Source organism: Hipposideros armiger, unplaced genomic scaffold, assembly GCF_001890085.2.
Source record: "Hipposideros armiger isolate ML-2016 unplaced genomic scaffold, ASM189008v1 scaffold_544, whole genome shotgun sequence".
In the NCBI taxonomy this organism is placed as follows: Eukaryota; Metazoa; Chordata; class Mammalia; order Chiroptera; family Hipposideridae; genus Hipposideros; species Hipposideros armiger.
In genome coordinates, this window is record NW_017731894.1 from 604036 (window position 1) to 621156 (window position 17121).

The 17121-nt window shown below is 51.4% G+C and overlaps 1 long non-coding RNA gene across 1 annotated transcript in view; it reads right to left on the reverse strand.

Moving 5' to 3' along the window:
- Positions 1-1310: 1310 nt before the first annotated feature.
- LOC109396798 (uncharacterized) overlaps positions 1311-17121 on the reverse strand; it is a 56471-nt gene continuing 40660 nt past the window's right edge. Inside the window, exons 2-3 of the long non-coding RNA XR_002126921.1 lie at positions 12059-12191; positions 1311-1378 (exon numbers count right to left, since the gene is read on the reverse strand). This is a non-coding gene — a long non-coding RNA (uncharacterized LOC109396798). The remainder of the gene's footprint in view (positions 1379-12058; positions 12192-17121) is intronic.

A 17121-nucleotide genomic window follows, 5' to 3' on the forward strand; every position in this document is an offset into this window, starting at 1 on the left:
GAAGCATGACTGTTCCAACGACCAGCCTGCATCACACACTGACACAGACAGAGCCGGCCCACTGCCCCCTCCTCTGCCCTAGAGCGGGGAAAGGCTGGTCTGAGAGCCCCGTGCTCCCCTTTCATGGCCATGAAGGACTGACCCTGTAAAATCCCCAGGCTGCCTTCAAGCAGGGGCTCCCAGACTTACCTGCACACAGCAATCGCGGGGGGTCTCAAACCTGCAGAGGCCAGGCCATACCCCAGACCGACTGACTCACACTCCTTAGGGGAGGAAGCAGACATTGCTTGTGACGCCCCCAGGTGCCCACGTGCTTGGGAACCACCACAGACAATGCAACTTCTGAGAGGGGCTAGCGTGCTGACACAGTGACAAAAACCACTGGGCACTCGTCGTTCCAGGAAACTTGGGAAGAGCTTTCTCATGTAGAAGCTTCTCCACCGGGAAGGCAGGCCCCACACTGCTGAACGGCCCAGCGGAAAGCTTGTCCACATGAGTGTCCTCAGCCTAGGAGACAGAACCCCACCTTGAAGGACGTTATCCCTGCTACGCAGTGGAAGCTGAAGTCTACCTGCCACTGACAACTCATGTAATCCGCCCCAGTTGGCCACCACCTTCCCCGCAGACCTGGTGACAGAGTCCCAGCTACAGAGGCAGAGGCCAGACAGCCCCACAGCAGGAAATGCACACGCGTCTTCCCATCAGCTCCTGCCAGGGTAAGAATGCCAGGAAAGTGCCACTATGACTCCCATCCCGCAAAGCACACATTAGGGGCTCCCGACAAAGTAAAAAATCTTGCCGCTAACAATGATTACAGCTAAGGCTACAAAAATAAAAGGTTCATGGATCACATCTGCCCAGAGTCTGCAGGCGAGGCCCGTGCATTTCTCCAAGACCCGGAACTGGCCTGTGTTCCTGGTGGAGACAATCACCTCCTGCTGGGCACAGCCAGAGCTTCACCTCTGGTTTCTCTCTGACACCTCCTAGGCAAGGCTGTCTTAGAAATCATGCAGGAAAGGCTAGAATCGCAGGCTCCACCCTCCATTTTCCTAGCAAAACATTGCTCTCGCTGCTGCTCATCCCCGAGCCCGTGCTGCCTCAGCAGCCCTGGCGGTGGTCCCCGTACGGCCACAGCGTCCATGGGACCAGCGTCTCCGCAGCTCCAGGAGTCCACCAAGCAGTCAAAACGCTGCTTCCTCCCATCAGATTGGGACCTGCCTTCGCCAGACCGAGGCTGCGTCAAGACCGCTCATGGTTCTCTTGACCGTGCCCAGGCGTCTCTCCAAAATCCCAGCTGAGAGGGCCCTCCCTGAACTCCTCCAGGACCGAGACAGTTTCTGCCACGCCATCCTCCGGTCAAGGCGGGCGCCCAGCACACCTGTGGTGGGCAAGTGTGTGGTATTAGGTCTCAGTCAGCCTCTTGGTGTCAAGGCCAACTCCCTATGTGACTGAACCAATGAGAACCTCCAGCAATTGTTGAGGTCACTGGCTGAACAGAGCTGGTCCAAGTCACCAGAATTCCTGACCTCCGGCGGAAATGCACAAACCTACCCGCTGCCCAGCACCCCAAGGCCACCCACTCATGCTGGGGCCCGGGGAGGGCCAGGAAAAGAGAAGAAGGCAGGCTCGCTCGCAAATGTGGTTACCTCTCCTATTTCTTGTTGGATTGGCAGCCGCTGGCTTGTGGCACATTCATCATGTTGAAAAGCAAGCTATGTCCATGGATTAAAAATTAATTTACTGTCCAGCCTGGCTGCCAGCTTGGTGCCTTAATTGAGTTTCGTTGTGACAGTGTGCTGAGCTCCGGGCATAATTCAGCCCGGTCCAGAGGTCTCAGTGTCTGGGGAGAGGTTTATGAGCTCTGTAACGCAATTATCCCCCAGCACAATAGGCTGCTTATCTCCAGAGTCACTCCGAATTCAGCCTGGGTTCTTCACAAGTACGAGACCATAACACAGTTATTGATCTACTTCTCCAGAGACGTGCTCAACAGACTTGAGTCTCACAAGGGAAGACAGAAGCGCTTGATCCCACTGTGGGAAAGCTAGTCTCTGGAGAGGCACACTAATTATGTTAAACGTTTAATTGAGCAGCTACTATACGTTCAGTATGCAAATGACTGTGATGTAATCCCCATAGAGGCTTACTGTGATCTTCTGAGCTAATGGAAGTTCGATGAGAAGCGTTAGAGGCAGTGTTTACTACCCCCCTCCCCCACCCCAGCCTCTGGCTGAGAAAGGTCTGCAGAGGGCCCTTTCCTGATATCGGGGCTATCTGTACAGTGCTGACCATGCACCAGGCCCATCACCAGAGCGCTCCTAATGTAGGTCCCACACCGCCCCCACTTTGCACCTGAGGAAACGAGGGTCCTCCTGTCTGTCTCCCTCCACCTGGTCGACCTTAACATTCCCGCCCCGATGGTCCAAAGGTACATTCAGCATCAGGACTCAGGGAGTCGTGCCCCAGACACACCCTCTGGAGCCCTTTAGAGCCCCCCTTCCATTTCAAGGTGTTTCCTTGCACTTCTGAGGGCTGGTGCGAATGGTGTGCACATATCTCTGTCGGGGTCACCCTTGCGTTGTACAGGGCTGTGCCTCGTGGGACCCCCTTCCCGGGCGGCGTGCCCCCTTCTCATGCAGCATCGGAAAGGCTGCCACTGACCTATCTCACTTTGCCTTTTAGGTGCAAACATAAACTTTGTGACCATGGTCTTCAGTGTGTGCAGTAACTACCGCTAAAGACGTGAGCGAAGATGGAGCCACCGCGGGAGCAGCGTCAGCAAAGGGCTGGCCGCATGTTTTGACAGACAACGTGAAGGTGTGTGTCCACTTCTACTAGGACCTCGGTGTTCCTTTACCACATATGGAGAAGTGTCACTTTGGCAGCTCAAAAGTGGAATTATTGCAATTATATCCTTTTACTCATGAGAATTTGAGAATTCACCCTACATGAAGATGTCTGGAGCAACCAAAAAGGTGAGGTTTTCCATGGTGGCGTTATTCAGCAAAGCGATACAGCCTCCACTTCTCTATTTCGTACTTTTAAAACCAAAATTGACACCAAAATTCATGTTCAGAATATACCAAGAAATCTTACATATTAAAAGGAAGTAAATGGACAAAATTTAAATTCAAATTACTAATAAATGCATGAACATATGTTCGATCTCACTAGTAATCAAGGACTTGCAAATCCAAACCATGAGTTCCCACCAGATGTGCAAAGATGACAAGCCTGACCCTGCCAAGGACTGACAGGCGGGAAGCATGTGCCCCACAAACTGGTCCGCCAAGTAGGGTGCAGCGAGTATAGATGATAGTGACAGTGGGCGTGTCCTCCAACCCCACTGATGTCACCTGGACTCACTCACGTGTGCTCAGGAGGCAGATGTTAAAATGTCCATCACAGAAAACGGAAAAAAAACAACAGGGAAATGGTTAAAAGAAACCCATCAGCCCAAATATGCCTCCAAAACATAATGCAAAGTATGGGGCTGTGTGCCCAGTGTGTATATTTATGAAAAAATCTACATTAAAAACACCACGGGTTCTCCAAGGAGAGAGACAGGTAGGGAGAGTGTCATGAGTAAAGCATATTTAAAAACTGGGAAGGCTACATAATATCCTAAGGATATTAAGGGCTTAAAGGTGGGCATTGGGGTAGATTCTACAAATTAAAGAGGAATTTAGCTTTCTTTATAACACTCGGCTTATTTTTAAAGGGCAATGTGTACAACTGAGCTGGTCTCGTCAATAAATCGATGATGTGGGGAAAGGTATTTGCAACTAAAGGAAACTTAAAGACACGGCAGTAAATATACACATGAAGCATGGCTGAATCCTGGCTCAATAAAAACAACAAAGTATTAAAAATATCCTCAGGACCACTGAAAATTGTCAAATATGGGCTGGAAATTGGATGATATTGTGCAATTACTGTGAATTTTTAGGTATGATAATGATATTGTGGTTATGTAAGAAATAACCTTATTTTTAGATGACATATGCTGAAGTAATGAAGAGGGACAATATTGGGAACTTTTAAACAGTCCAGTAAAAAGAAAAAGATAGATTCATTGATAGATCCAGGTAGGCAGGTAGATAGATAATAGATATAAATGATAGATAGATGATAGAGAGATGTAGATGATAGACGATAGATAGGAGATAGACAGACAGACAGATAGAACACAGATTGGTTGAAACTTTCTGCTGCGGAGAGTGAAGCCATTGGATGGGTGCACACAGTCACACGGACACTGTGACTTGGTAAAGAGCCCGCCGCAGGGCGCTGTGTCTGAGAGCAAAGGCTGTCTGCCCACTGTGCAGACCACACTGCGTGGGCCCAGGCGGCAGGACGGGGGGCGCTGTCCGAGGTGACCTGCCCTGGGTGAATGCTTTGCTCTGCGTCCATTCCCGTCTTCCAGTTCTAACACCCCAACTTCCGTCTGGGAAATGACTGCTCTCCTATTCAACCCAAGGAGGGCACATGACCCGGCTTAAGTTCCATCTGTCCTCAGCCAAATAGTTGTTCAAGGGACAATGTCTCAGGTTGATTGCCAATTTGGTCCCATCAGAGACAATCTGGGGACTTCTGCTGAACTATCAGGGAGAACAGCCTTTCTTCCCTGCACCTTCCCCAGGTCACTGGCAAGAGAAGGCTCCCTGAGCTGCTGGCCGCCACATGGAAAGAGCCTCTGGGATGAAGCTGGCCCAGGGAAAGGCGGGCGGAGGAATTGGAACAGGCTAAGTCCTGATGACATCACGTCAGCCTCTAGACCCAGCCATGCCTGCAGCCCTCCCTCAGGAAGCACCCTGCTTTAAGTCAGAGTCACCTGCTCTGTAGTAATAGGACATCAGCCTCTGAACCCCAGAAGTCCACCCTCTCCGTACCACCCATTCGAATAGAGAAAGATACAGTGTCTGTGTCCTCACATGCCTGCTTATCAGGGTGCCAGGCACTGGGTTTAGGACCGTCCCAATCCAGTAGGACCTCATCTTAACCTACGTCTCTCTGCGTCAGCAAGGACTCTGTCTGAACACGGCTGTATTCACTGGTGCTAGGGGTGGGGTTGGAACATACATTCTGAGGGGACAAAATTCAACCCATTGGAGCTACCACCTTGCAACTACTAAGAAAGTTAAGTCTCAGAGCAAAGCCCACACTTCAGAAGACAGAAGAGAGAGAACCCAGCTGGATAGACGAGTGATCTCACGGATCGAGCCTCACCGAAGCCTGTATTACATCTCAGCGTCGCTCCCTTTTGCCCCTCCAAAATAGGCTTTCTTATCTAAGCCAATTCAAATGGGTTTTCTCTCATTTTTAACAAAAGCATCGTAACTAAAGTGGGTACGGAGCTTCCCGAGTTACAGATCTCATGAGGGTGGATGGTCGCCCCAAAGCAGGGCAGGTTTCCAGGCACAGCGACCAGGGACTCGGGCCCCTCCTGCCGTCTCCTCTCGGTAAAGACACAGACCAGGTGGACCTCGTTCCTAGGTCCCCCTTCCCCACCTTACAATGTCCTGGTGTGGGTCTGTCTGCTCAGCGGGCGGGACGGGTGCCCCTCCACCATCTCAACACCCCTGAGTCCTCTGTGCCTGGCGCTTCCCGTTCCTGGGGGCTTTGCAGCTTTTCACACTGTGTGGCCACATCTGCACGAACGTCCTGGAGGCTGACAGAGCTGCAGAGAGAAGTTCCGGCAAAATGCTTCCTTCAAAAGCGCGGAGATGAATATCGGTTTTGTAGCTCTGTAATGTAAACGACCTTGACGTGACAACTCCAGCTGCATGAAGCAGTGAAAGACTGCTCATGAAAGGATGGAGGAGAGATGGTTTAGTCACATCCAATTGTTTAATGATCTTGCTAATAATCCAAGAAACGGCCTTCTGGGAAACAGAGGGAAGGAGGGTGTGTGTGGTGTGTGTGTGTGAGAGAGAGAGAGAGAGAGGGAGAGGGAGAGAGAGAGCGCTCACACGGGTTGAACCTCCACCCCAGACTTGCATCAAAGATGACGGGTCTTTGTCTAAAAGCCAGAAGTTAACAGCTTTCTTGTTAATAAACTTTCTATGGTTTTGTGTTGTTTTTTTTATTATGTTCTAGGAAGTTACCTTCAAATTATGGCACCAAATTGGCAAAATTGGAAAAAAAAGATGTTTTTCCAACAGATTAGTATTCATTCACTCATTTATTCATTCAATCATGCAGTCATTCGTTCAGCCAACCTACGCGCTTACTCCTGTCAGGGAGACATTCTAGGTCTCCCTGGGAAGCTGAATAAACACAGCCAACTGTGGGTCCTCGTGAAGGTCACGTCCCAGGGAGCACGCAGGCCCCAGTCAGACAGACAAGCGTGGCTGCAGGCGGCGTGGGGAGCCATCAGTTGGGAGAATTGCGTCCCCAAACCAGTGATCACTACCAGGAATGTCAGTTCCCCATCCCTTCCCGGCTGAAGCTAGCTGCCTGCAGGGACCGCGTCGTTACTGGTGTTCGAGTTCCTGGGAAACAGACCCTCCAAACGCAAAGGCGCCTGACGCCCCCAGATTACAGAGCAGAACCCATGCGTCCCAGTTGTCTACGGTAAGTCAAGGAGGGGAATGAAGCAAGTGGAGTTTAGATAGAAAACCACGGTTCTGGACTACAGGGCCTGGGACACCTTAACACGAAACAGGGAACGTGTAAGCACCTCTGTCCATAGTGACCGATTAACATGTGTCCCTAATCTAACACAGCCACGTCGTCATGGGAACCAGACACAGTCCAAGGCCACAGGTTAAAAATTAAGCTCCGCCTGTGGTGATGATCCTTATCGTCTCTCCGCATCAAAGCCTTTCATTTGCACAGGCGTCTGCCAGTGGCAGATGCTCTGTTGCCTGGTTACTAATTGGTGACAGGGACGAGCCGGGCTGGACACAGTGACTGGACAGCATCAGGAAAGAGGCAGCCCTGCACAAAGCCCCCTGTTCTGGCCTCTGGGCCCCGTGGGCCGGCACTGTTTCCCCAGCAGGCTCCTGGAGGCGCCGAGGACCCTAGGCCGTGCCCACCACATGATGACTCCTCAGGAAAGGGGAAAGAGAGGGGCTCCTGGCTCCATGCAGCAGCAGGCCGTGGAGGGATCTGAGCAAGAAGCCACTCCAGGCCCCTTGCCGGCATCTGTGCTTGCAGCCCATCCTGGCACCCTCCCCTTGTAGAACACCCCACCCCCACCCCCATCTCTGCCTCCATCTTCACGTGCGTTCTCCCTGGTGCATGGCCTGCTCTGGGCCCAAATTTCCCCCTTTTCATAGGGACACCAGGATATTGGATGAGGACCCACCTTAATGGTCTCATTTTAACTTGACTGCCCCCGGAAAATCCCTATCTCCAAATACAGTCACATTCCGAGGTCCTGGGGTTAGGACTCCAGCCCTCTGTGGGGACACAATTCAACCCCTAGGAGACCTCTAAGTGACCCAGGGAGGCCACCCCATACGGCCCGTGAGCATGTGGACCCCTACAAATTGGGACTGCGTGGCAAGGCTGGGCCCCTGCACGCAGCAGCCTGAGGTCCAGCTGGAGAGAGGCCTGTGAGCGCCCAGCACCCCTCTGACGGGGAAGGGCATGCTCTGTCAGGGGAGGCTGAGTGTGTCCTTTACACCAGCCTCCTGGGAAGCACGGTTGTTCTTCCATGGGAAGCAATAGCCTTCGGTGACATTGAGAACTCCTGATCCTGATCACAAGGCTTCAGGAAACGGGTCTTCTGAAAGATGAGTGTGCGGTAGACTCTGGTGGGTCCTTTTACTTTTACCAGAGTAAAAGGTGTGGAGCCCAAGCAATGACAGTGTTCTGCCTGCCTTATCTGAGCCTAACTGCAGATGTGCTGAGACAGTGGGGACACAGCACCAGGCCCACGGACTCTAACTGCATGACTAAGGCAGTCGGGTGAAAGCTGAAGCCAACACAGAGACCGTGACTGGGCTTCCCATCGTCAGAGCTCCTGGATCAAGCCCTTCCTGAAGCTAGTGACGCTCTGCAATGACATCCGTCTGTGAGCTCCCTCCCCGCCTGCATGAGCTGGTTTGAGCTGGTTTTCTGTCATCAGCCAGCTAGACAGCCCTGACATGCACATGGGCACCCAGCACCAGGAGCCCAAAGACCTTCCTGAGAATACGGCCGTACCAACAGCTTGCTGCGCTGACCCCACAGAACAAAAGGAGCAAAAGCCACTTGGCAGAGCCAGAGTGAAGCACATGCTCTCGTGCCAGCGCTGGACGTCTGTGCTTCACGGTACCGCCGACGCCCTGGCCAAACACACCAGCCCTCGCCCTGGTTTTCCGCTCCCTGCTGCAGATGGAACGCCACTGCCACACCAGCCTGTGTGGGGACAGCCCGCCAGTACCCGTGCGTTTCCCGACAGGCCCAGGACAGCACCGATGGCTGTGTGCCCGTGATCGGCACCAACAGAGCCTGTTCCAGCCTGACTTGTCCACTTAAAATACATAATCGCTTTAGTCATGAAAGGCAATGGCATTAAGAGCCCTTGTAACTAGACATTTCTGCACAAATACCATTAGGCCGAGACAGCCTGTCCTGAGGCCCCAGCAAGAAAGGAGCCTGGAGCCCGTGGGGCGGCAGTCCTGTCTGACCATCATCTCGGGTTTGGTCCCGGACCACGGCGCCGCCTGCAGCTCTCAGGGCACAGGCTGAGGTTACGAGGGCCTGGGGCTCCCCAGACATCACAAGTTCTGTCATTTCTGTGTACAAACTACTAACTCCCCCACCCCTTTCCTAGACAAGCGTGTGGGTTCTATGGATATAAAAAGACTGAGAAAAGAAACATACCACTGGCCTGAAACCACTGGTTAGAGTGCCAGTTATTATTGTCTCTAATAAATAGTTCTAATTTTCCCCAGCAAACATATGAGTGTATCTGGGTTTTGTTGACTGTTTCTCTATTTTGTTACCTGTAGAACTCTCTGGAAATATTGGGTTGGTCAGTGGACTGCGGCAATGCCTTCAGCAGGCTGACAGAAAATGGTCCACAGAGGCTGAGAAGACACTCTCCCCCTCCGACCCTACTCATGGCTTGGATGTAACCATCTCTGTTCAAGAGCTTAGGGCACTGAGTGAACAGTTCCTGCCTGCCAACCCCCAGAGGAGGAGACACACGACTTATATGAGAGGGGACCGAAAGAGCAGATGGTGTGGGCCCACAGTCCGGATACTGAGAGGTCCCCTTCCTTCCAGCCCGATGACTCCTGGCTCCAGTAAATATTGACTGAGCACCCATAATGGGCTGAGTCAGGATGTCAGGCTGCCTACGCGCACGTGCATGCACCCATGTCAATATGCAGAGAAAGGTCCAGAATAGCCAAGCTGATGGCATGGTTAGCTTGGTGCAGAGAAGAGACTCAAAGGCACTTGAGTTTTCACAAATCGAATATATCAATTTACTGCCCGAGTAATGAGAAATGAATGTGAAAAGCTCTCGCGCAGGGTCTGTATGTGCTTGGACACAGACAGCACGTGTACGCACACAAATGCACACGCCCCGTTTCTGTATGTGCATCTGTTTCATAACATAGCAAGACACTGTGCAGCATGTGCATTTGCACACACATGTGGAAAGGTCTGGAAATTCTGCAAGGAAACACCAAAATGTTAGCAGTGATTGGGGTCAACAGCCAGTGCAGTCAGGGGGAGGAAAATCACACAGGGCACGCTAACTTTCTACTTGACACACCTCTGTGAGAGGTGACTTCACTGAACATCGACTGCCCTTGAAGCCTGACGAAGGAAAATGACTTCAAAGATGTCCCCACATATTCACAGCCTCTGTGAAAGTGCTGTTGAGGACACAACTTCTCCAGCTCAGTTCTGTGAATCAACAGTTCAATGTTTTATGTACACAGAGGGCTCCAGAGCGCGTTTGAAGGAATGCAGGCAATCATACCGAGAACAATGGTCATTACAGATCTGTAGATAAAATGTCGCCCTCAGCGAGCTTAAACCTCAGGGACCATGAAGCTGTATTTGAGGCAGTTTTAGCTTTTTTTCAGGCTGAAGGACCTCTCAGAGAGCCTCCTCTGAGTCCGAGACTCACTGGCTAGGACCCCTGTTTCCATAAGTCGTGAGGATCTATTTTCTAATTGCTTTCCCTTCATGGTGAAATAATTCAAACACCACCATTCCCTTCCAAAATGAGAGCAAGAGCTAAATTTAAATGCAATAACTTAATGATGCTTCTGCAATTCTAAGCAGCCAACAAGCTATCAAAAAAAAAAAATCAGCGCGTTCCAGATAGGAAGCATTCGCACACATGCCTAGCTCTCGTCTCAGCAGCTTTCAACCCCAGAACGAGGGAAATAAAAGTACCAATAATCCGCTCTCAAAATAACCTGCCTGTTACCCTGGAGAGCGGTGCTTCTGCCTCCCCAGGCCGTGTAGAATGAATGAACTGGGGAAAATCACACGCAAATAACTGCCAGCATCACTCAGTGAGGCATATCCTGTTCACAAGTGTTCCTAATGACACATGTGCTGAGGGCATGCAAATAAACACCTGCTTATACATGACATCCATTGGAGAAACTACTACTGTGGTACTGATAATGATCAAAGATAAAGGGTTTGGGAATATTTTCAAGGCACGTACCCCCCTGCAAGGACCCTGCCTTTACTAATTAAATTATTTTTTTTGTGGGGGAGGGCTCTCTAATGGGAAATGAATGACTACCAGATGTATATCCTATATCTGAGACAGCTGAGTTTCACATGCAGAAGATGAACCCATAAAACAGAAATCATAGGACTGAGTGTAAATTTAAGTCTGCTGAACACTTACTGGTTGAGGCCACTCCTACCATCATCATCACCAACCCCACCATCACCACCATCATGCCCACCGTCACCATCATTCCCACCGTCACCATCACCATCGTCACTACCACCACTCCCACCCCCACCACCATGCTTACTGGAGTATGACCCTCAGACCCGTTTGTTTCTATCAGGAGTGGCCCCCAACGCCAAGCCCAGACAGAGGCACCAAAGGTCCGGCTGGTTTTCATTCTGCTTCATGCTCTAAGTGTCTGACTAACAACCAGTGCCTGGCCAGCCACCTGCCACATGAAAACCTCTGGCACAAAGAAGCGGCTATCATCCTTACCTCCTACAATCACGTCATGACCACACGGGGTGAGTAGCCGACTGCCCGTGTCGGGTCAGCCTCCGCACGGGAGCCTCAGACCAGACACCGTGTGACGGGATGAGCGAGCCGCCCAAATTTCTCTCCTGGGCTCTGCACCTACATCTAACTGCTGCTTTTCTCCCCGTGTTTAGGTGCAACTCAAACTCAAAACAGAGCTCCTGTGCAAAGCCAAATCACAATCTTCCCCCAAATCGGATTCTCGATCAACCTTTCGCGTCGTAGGAACTGGCAGCCCCCTGCACCACACTGTCCTCGCCAGGCTGAAAGCCACGCTTGTCATCTCTCCTCGCCATCGCCCGCCCCCGTCCACCACGACGACTGACAGGCCCACCTGCTCCAGTTCCTCTGGAGTCTCTCCAGGGTCCCCCTCTTCTGTCGCTAACACCCTGTCCTAGCCACCCCTGCCACTCATCTGGGCGTGGTGGCCTCCCCATTCTCCTTGCTGCCACATGTGCCTCCATCTTCACTCAGAATTTGGTGTGATCATTTTAGAAGGTAAATTTGACCATGTCACTCTCCTACCTAAATGAAACCTGCCACTACTGGCTGGCCGTGGCTCTTAGGATTTAAAATCGATACCCTAACACACCCTGTGAGGTCCTACATAAGCAGCCTGTCCACCGCCCCCACAGCTGTGGCCAGACAATCACTTTTCATGCATCAAGCTCCGTTCTGCCTGGGGGCCTATGCACTGTTTTTTCCCCACGGCACTGCTGTCTCCACGGGGGGGTACACACAGCACCTGCTTTGGCCACCATGCTGGCCCCCCAGCTAACTGACATACAGTTGGCACATGAGCAACGCATCTTGAATAGACCATTAAACAGCGACAGAATGGACATAGGGCCTCAGAAGGAAGAAAGAACGACTTACCACTGAGTTCCACGGGTGGGTTCCTGGTCTCAGGACAGGAAGGGGAAACTCCCAGGCGGGTCTTCCGATTGTTGGATCTGCCAAATGTGTCTGCTGGACCTACGGGCTTCAGGTGTGATGGGTCATCTCTAAACTGCAGGAGGAAGCGTATGGTCTTCGGTCACAGAAGAACAGCCTGTTAGGTGGGCTTTTCTGCCCCACTCACCTTCCTCCACGCCTGAGACGCAGGGAAAATCAGGAAGCGTGCTATCACGTTCCAGCTCACAGCACTGGGGGCTGAGCGACAGAACTGAGACTTAAGTCACGGTCCCAGCCTGCCGGGTCTTTCCCTTCAACCAAACTTCCTGGTGGAGAACAAAGCAGAGATACATACACACCGACACAAAGCTCTCCTGACTGTAAGTAGACTTCCACGCTCCTTAATGTCCTAAGAGAAACCGCACAGAGTCTGGCTAAAGATCTCTCTTTCTGTGACTGCAACGTGGCCTGGCTGATGAGAACGACAGACAGAATGGAGACCACAACTCAGCACGCAGCTTGCACTGCACATAACCCTAACTTCGTGAACATGGCTGACACCGCGAGACGTGTTACTCTAGGTCAAACCAACCTAAAACCAAGCAGCGTGCCACAGGGGGCCAGCTCTCAGGGAATTCCCATCTTGCCAGCGAATATTCAAAAACAGAAATTCCCATATTTCAGTAGAACTTCAAGTTGACATAAACAATCCAGACATCAGAAGTTCTTTTACTTCCCTCTTATTCTGTGAATGAAATGTTGTTAAACCTCTTAGAATCACAGAATCAGATGGTAAGTGGGACTGTCGGAGGTTTCATCCGAGTGCCCAGCATCTACATAAACAGCAGGGGCTCGTGGGAGAGCAAACAGCACATCAGGAGCCAGCCTGAAACAGGGAGCCCAGGAACCGTCTGTAGGACCAAAAAGCAACTTTTTTCAATAAAGCTGACACTTTCTGAGAGCCTGTGAGGTTCCTGGTGGTGGCTGGAGCCAAGTGAGGCCGAGCCCTTCCGGGACACACCGTCTGACAGGAGGCCAGAACGTCCACGCACAATTTTAATTCAAGCTAGACTTTAATAAGATTTAGAACGATGTGCAAAGGCGATATGAGGGGAAGATGTCTAGACAGGAGATGAGGGGTTTATCTCCTGGAGACAGCTACCGACAGAGCTCGGGACTGAGGAAACAGGTGGAGCTCACAGCAGGGAAGTCAGTCAACAGAGACCCCGCCCCAGCCGCCAGGCACAAGGCAGGCAGGTGGGGCTCCCCACACCCACAATGGCCCCTGCTGACAGCCCCAACCTACGTAACAGGAAGTGCAGTTCTTGACTTAGGAAAATTGATAAGTCAAAAATAGCAGTGCAGGCATATTGCTTAGGATTACGGAGGTAATTTAAAGACAAAACTACTAGAAGGGTTAAAAGCAGATTAAAGGGACAATGGAAAGAAGACAAGAAAACAGATGACGGGGTTTATTATACACCATTGGGCACTGTTGATTTTTTCATTATGTGCATGTAGCTTAAACTTAAAAATACAGTTGGAGCTCAAAAGGCAAGCTTATGTCTGCTTTGGAAACTCCCCCAAGTTTTAAAGGGAACCTTATCCTATTGCACTAACTCACTCAATAAGCTTGTCTTTTCTCTAAATTACATGAAACAAACAGCTATCAAATAACATCTTTTTTTTTTAATCTATACATCTAAAATCAGCTGCTCCGTGTAGGAATGCCTGCTGGACGCAATGAAAGGCATGGGAGGTCTCCACATACATCTGATGGGCCGAACAGAAAGTGAACTGAGGCAGAGAGACTTCCAGAAGAAGCCGGCCCAGCAGAAGCACTTCCTGTGTGTTGACAACCTCCTTTTAATGCAAATCACCCCCAAAACCCATGGACCCACCACCTGTTTTGTCCTTCTAAGGAATCATGTTCTCTCAGAGAAATAGTTAAAGATGCCATAAAAGTAAGAAAATAGACAACCGTGATAACTTACTAGTTACGCAAATATTTCCTAATTCCATGAAAGAGAAAAACATTTACAGCGATTTTGCTGCTGTCTACATAGAACGAGTAAATTCACCTTTTTCCCCCTTTGTCTTTCTGGCTCTGAGTCTGTGCTTCTTCAAGCATCTTCCATCCTGGGCTCTGGGTCCCGTTCCCGGCCCACTCACAATTGGGGCTAAATGGGCCTCAGAGCTTTCCACCTCACCAGGCTGCCCGGAGAGCTTGTAAATGATTATGGAGCACGGAAACTACTCTGTATGGTTACGTGTGCGGGGTGATTGTTATTAATTCAAAAGTGGTCCAGCGAGACGAGGCCTTTGAGGGGACGTGCACAGCCAACTCCAACGACGCCGCAGTAGATCTGAATGTGGGGCTCAGCTATCACTTCAGACAAAGGGGTAATTAACAGAGCTGTTTGGGCAGATCTGGCAGCAAGCAATGATTTATTGATGCCCATTTTATACGTAGCCATCAAATGCCAAGCCACATAACACTGCCCACCTGCTCTGCCCTGCAATCAGTTCATCTCTGCGCACAAAATAAATGCTTCCCCGGAGGGGAGAGCCAGTCTTTGCTACTCAGTGTCAGGAATAGATTCCACCCAACTGTTTCCTACAAGATTCTCCCCACACAGGAAAAATGAAAACGAGCCCACTGCTCTTACAGCCAGCATGAGCCTCCTGACGTCTTCACGTATATTATTTCAACCAATATCGGACTTTTATGAAATAAGAATGCTACAATTAGCATCATAGTCTAATTTTATTCATCTAAAACCTTCATGATGTTAAACCTGGCCTCACTGGTCAGGCTCACAGAATTGGCAAATGCTGCCCAAAATCGAACACGAAGCAAGAGTGAAAACTCCCACGGAGGATGTCACGACTCTGGAGCCGTGCTGTTTTTAACGCCGGTTTTTTCCGGGGTGCCAACCAAGCACAGCCAGACAGACTTGCTCTGGACAGAGACTTCCTGAGGGGCATGACTCAGTGGACAAATACGGGGTGTGCCACCTGCCGCAGGTTAACCTGTGGTCTTTTGTCCTGAGCAACACTGTACTGAGTGTCCTGCTCACAGCTTACCCAGCGAATGACCCTCGGTGCCAAGGACCCTTCCTAAGCGCACACCGGCCTGGGGACAGATTCAGAACCAAGTGCCCACAGGGCAGCAACAGTGACTGCAGCACAGCTAAGACCCAAAGGCTTTGGGACCAGGGCTCCTTACAGACTCCAGGACTGCAAACAAACCGTCCCGTCTCCCCTCTCCGCCTCTCCCAGCCCATGGGGCAGGCCATCCTCAAGCCAGTGGCATCCAGGGGTAGCCGTCCCTGCCTGTGTGCTGAGGCCACATCTCCTTAACCCACAGACTGTCCCCAGCCCCAAAGTGGGTACTTACAAGTTGCTGGGATGGGCCTTCTGGTGGATCAGATAGGCAAGCCCGGGCCACACACACAGCACCAGCCTCTTATCTCCCCAGGATGCCAGGGCCCCCGATGTGTGTGCTGGGCAGCGAGCTTCAAGCTTCAGGAAGACTATTTACTTATTCATGGACTGCCCCAGCCAGCCAGGAACTGCTTTGTGTCAGCTGAATAGGATGGTAATTCAATCCCCAAACGGGAACTGCTTGGCACATGGCACATCTGTCATCATGAGTCACGCAGATAAAGGACACGGCTCCAGAGCCACTGGTGAAACCTGTGTTTTGACAACACACACCGTTACCGGGCACTGCCCGCTGTTCCTCAGTCGTGCTCTTGGCCTCTGACTCTACCCACCCTATATACATTCTCGTGGGAATTACACCCGGGACCGTATATACCCCTGGGAGAAGCAGGGATGCCGGAAGCGCTCGCTCATCTGTTGAAGGAAGTGTGAGCACTGGGAACAGAGAAGAAGGAAATGCTTGGGAATCAGCTAGAAAAAACTGAAGGGGCAGGGAAGCGAGCATCATGGGTTTACAGTAGTTAATGCTTTGTCAGCGTCATCTCCCCAACGATGGGGCCTCCAGCATCCAGAAGTGATGGCATTCACTAAGAAGACACAGGATTGACCGGCCGAGTGGCTCAGTTGGTTAAGAGCTCACTCAAGAGTGCGAGCTCTGAGCAACAGGGTCGCCAGTTCAATTCCTACACGGGGCCTGAGCTGAGCTGCCGTTGAGCTGCCAACAGGTGGCAGCATGGCTCAGCTACAAAAAAAAAAAAAGAAGTCACAGGATCCAGAGAAAGGCCTGACACTTAGGGCTCAGAGGAACCGAGTCAGGTGATGGGGTCCAAGTCCTCTGGTTCCCACAGAACGTGTTAGAGGAGGCCCATCTCCACTCCGTTCCTGCTGTGCTCGGGCCTACTGGTCATCTGTCCTTGAGAATTCAAAGCCTGATTTCTCTGTTTCAGCCACATGAAGCCTTCCTCACTCCCAAGCCCCCTACGAGCCCTTTCTCTACTCACCTCCTTCTCACGGACCTGGGACTCAGCCCTCAGAACCGCCCTCTCTCCCATGTAGCCTGAGCTGTGTTTCCCGTTGTTCTCCAGTTGGCACAGCCCACCCCAAAGGCAGCCCGCGGTCCACACAGGATGCTGGGGACTGCTGTGAAAACGCACACCCAGGCGGGCCCGCGCCCGCGTACCTCTGCCCTCCGAGACCATAAGCTCCGCGAGGGTACAGACCACGCTGATCGTGTTCTGTGCGGCATTCTAAGCACCCCACAGGATGTCCGGCCACACAAGCTGCTCAAACAACGGTTGAAATACCAGATGAATGAAGCCTTCAGCGTCACTGCTGCCTTGAAATGCGTATCAGTCAGGATTGGCCAGGTTATGCTGAGCCTTCGAGCGTCAGCGGCTGAAAATGACAGGTCTCTGTCCCACTCATGCTCTGTGTCTGTGGAGTGTCAGCTGTAACTCTGGTCACAGGGTCTTCACTCCACGACCAGGCTGATGGAGCATAAGTGGGAAAGTGTCCACAGTGGCATAAATAAACAATTCCACACCACACAGACATTGGCTGTCTCGCTGAGATGTTCTCCTGAACTGAATCTTCACCTC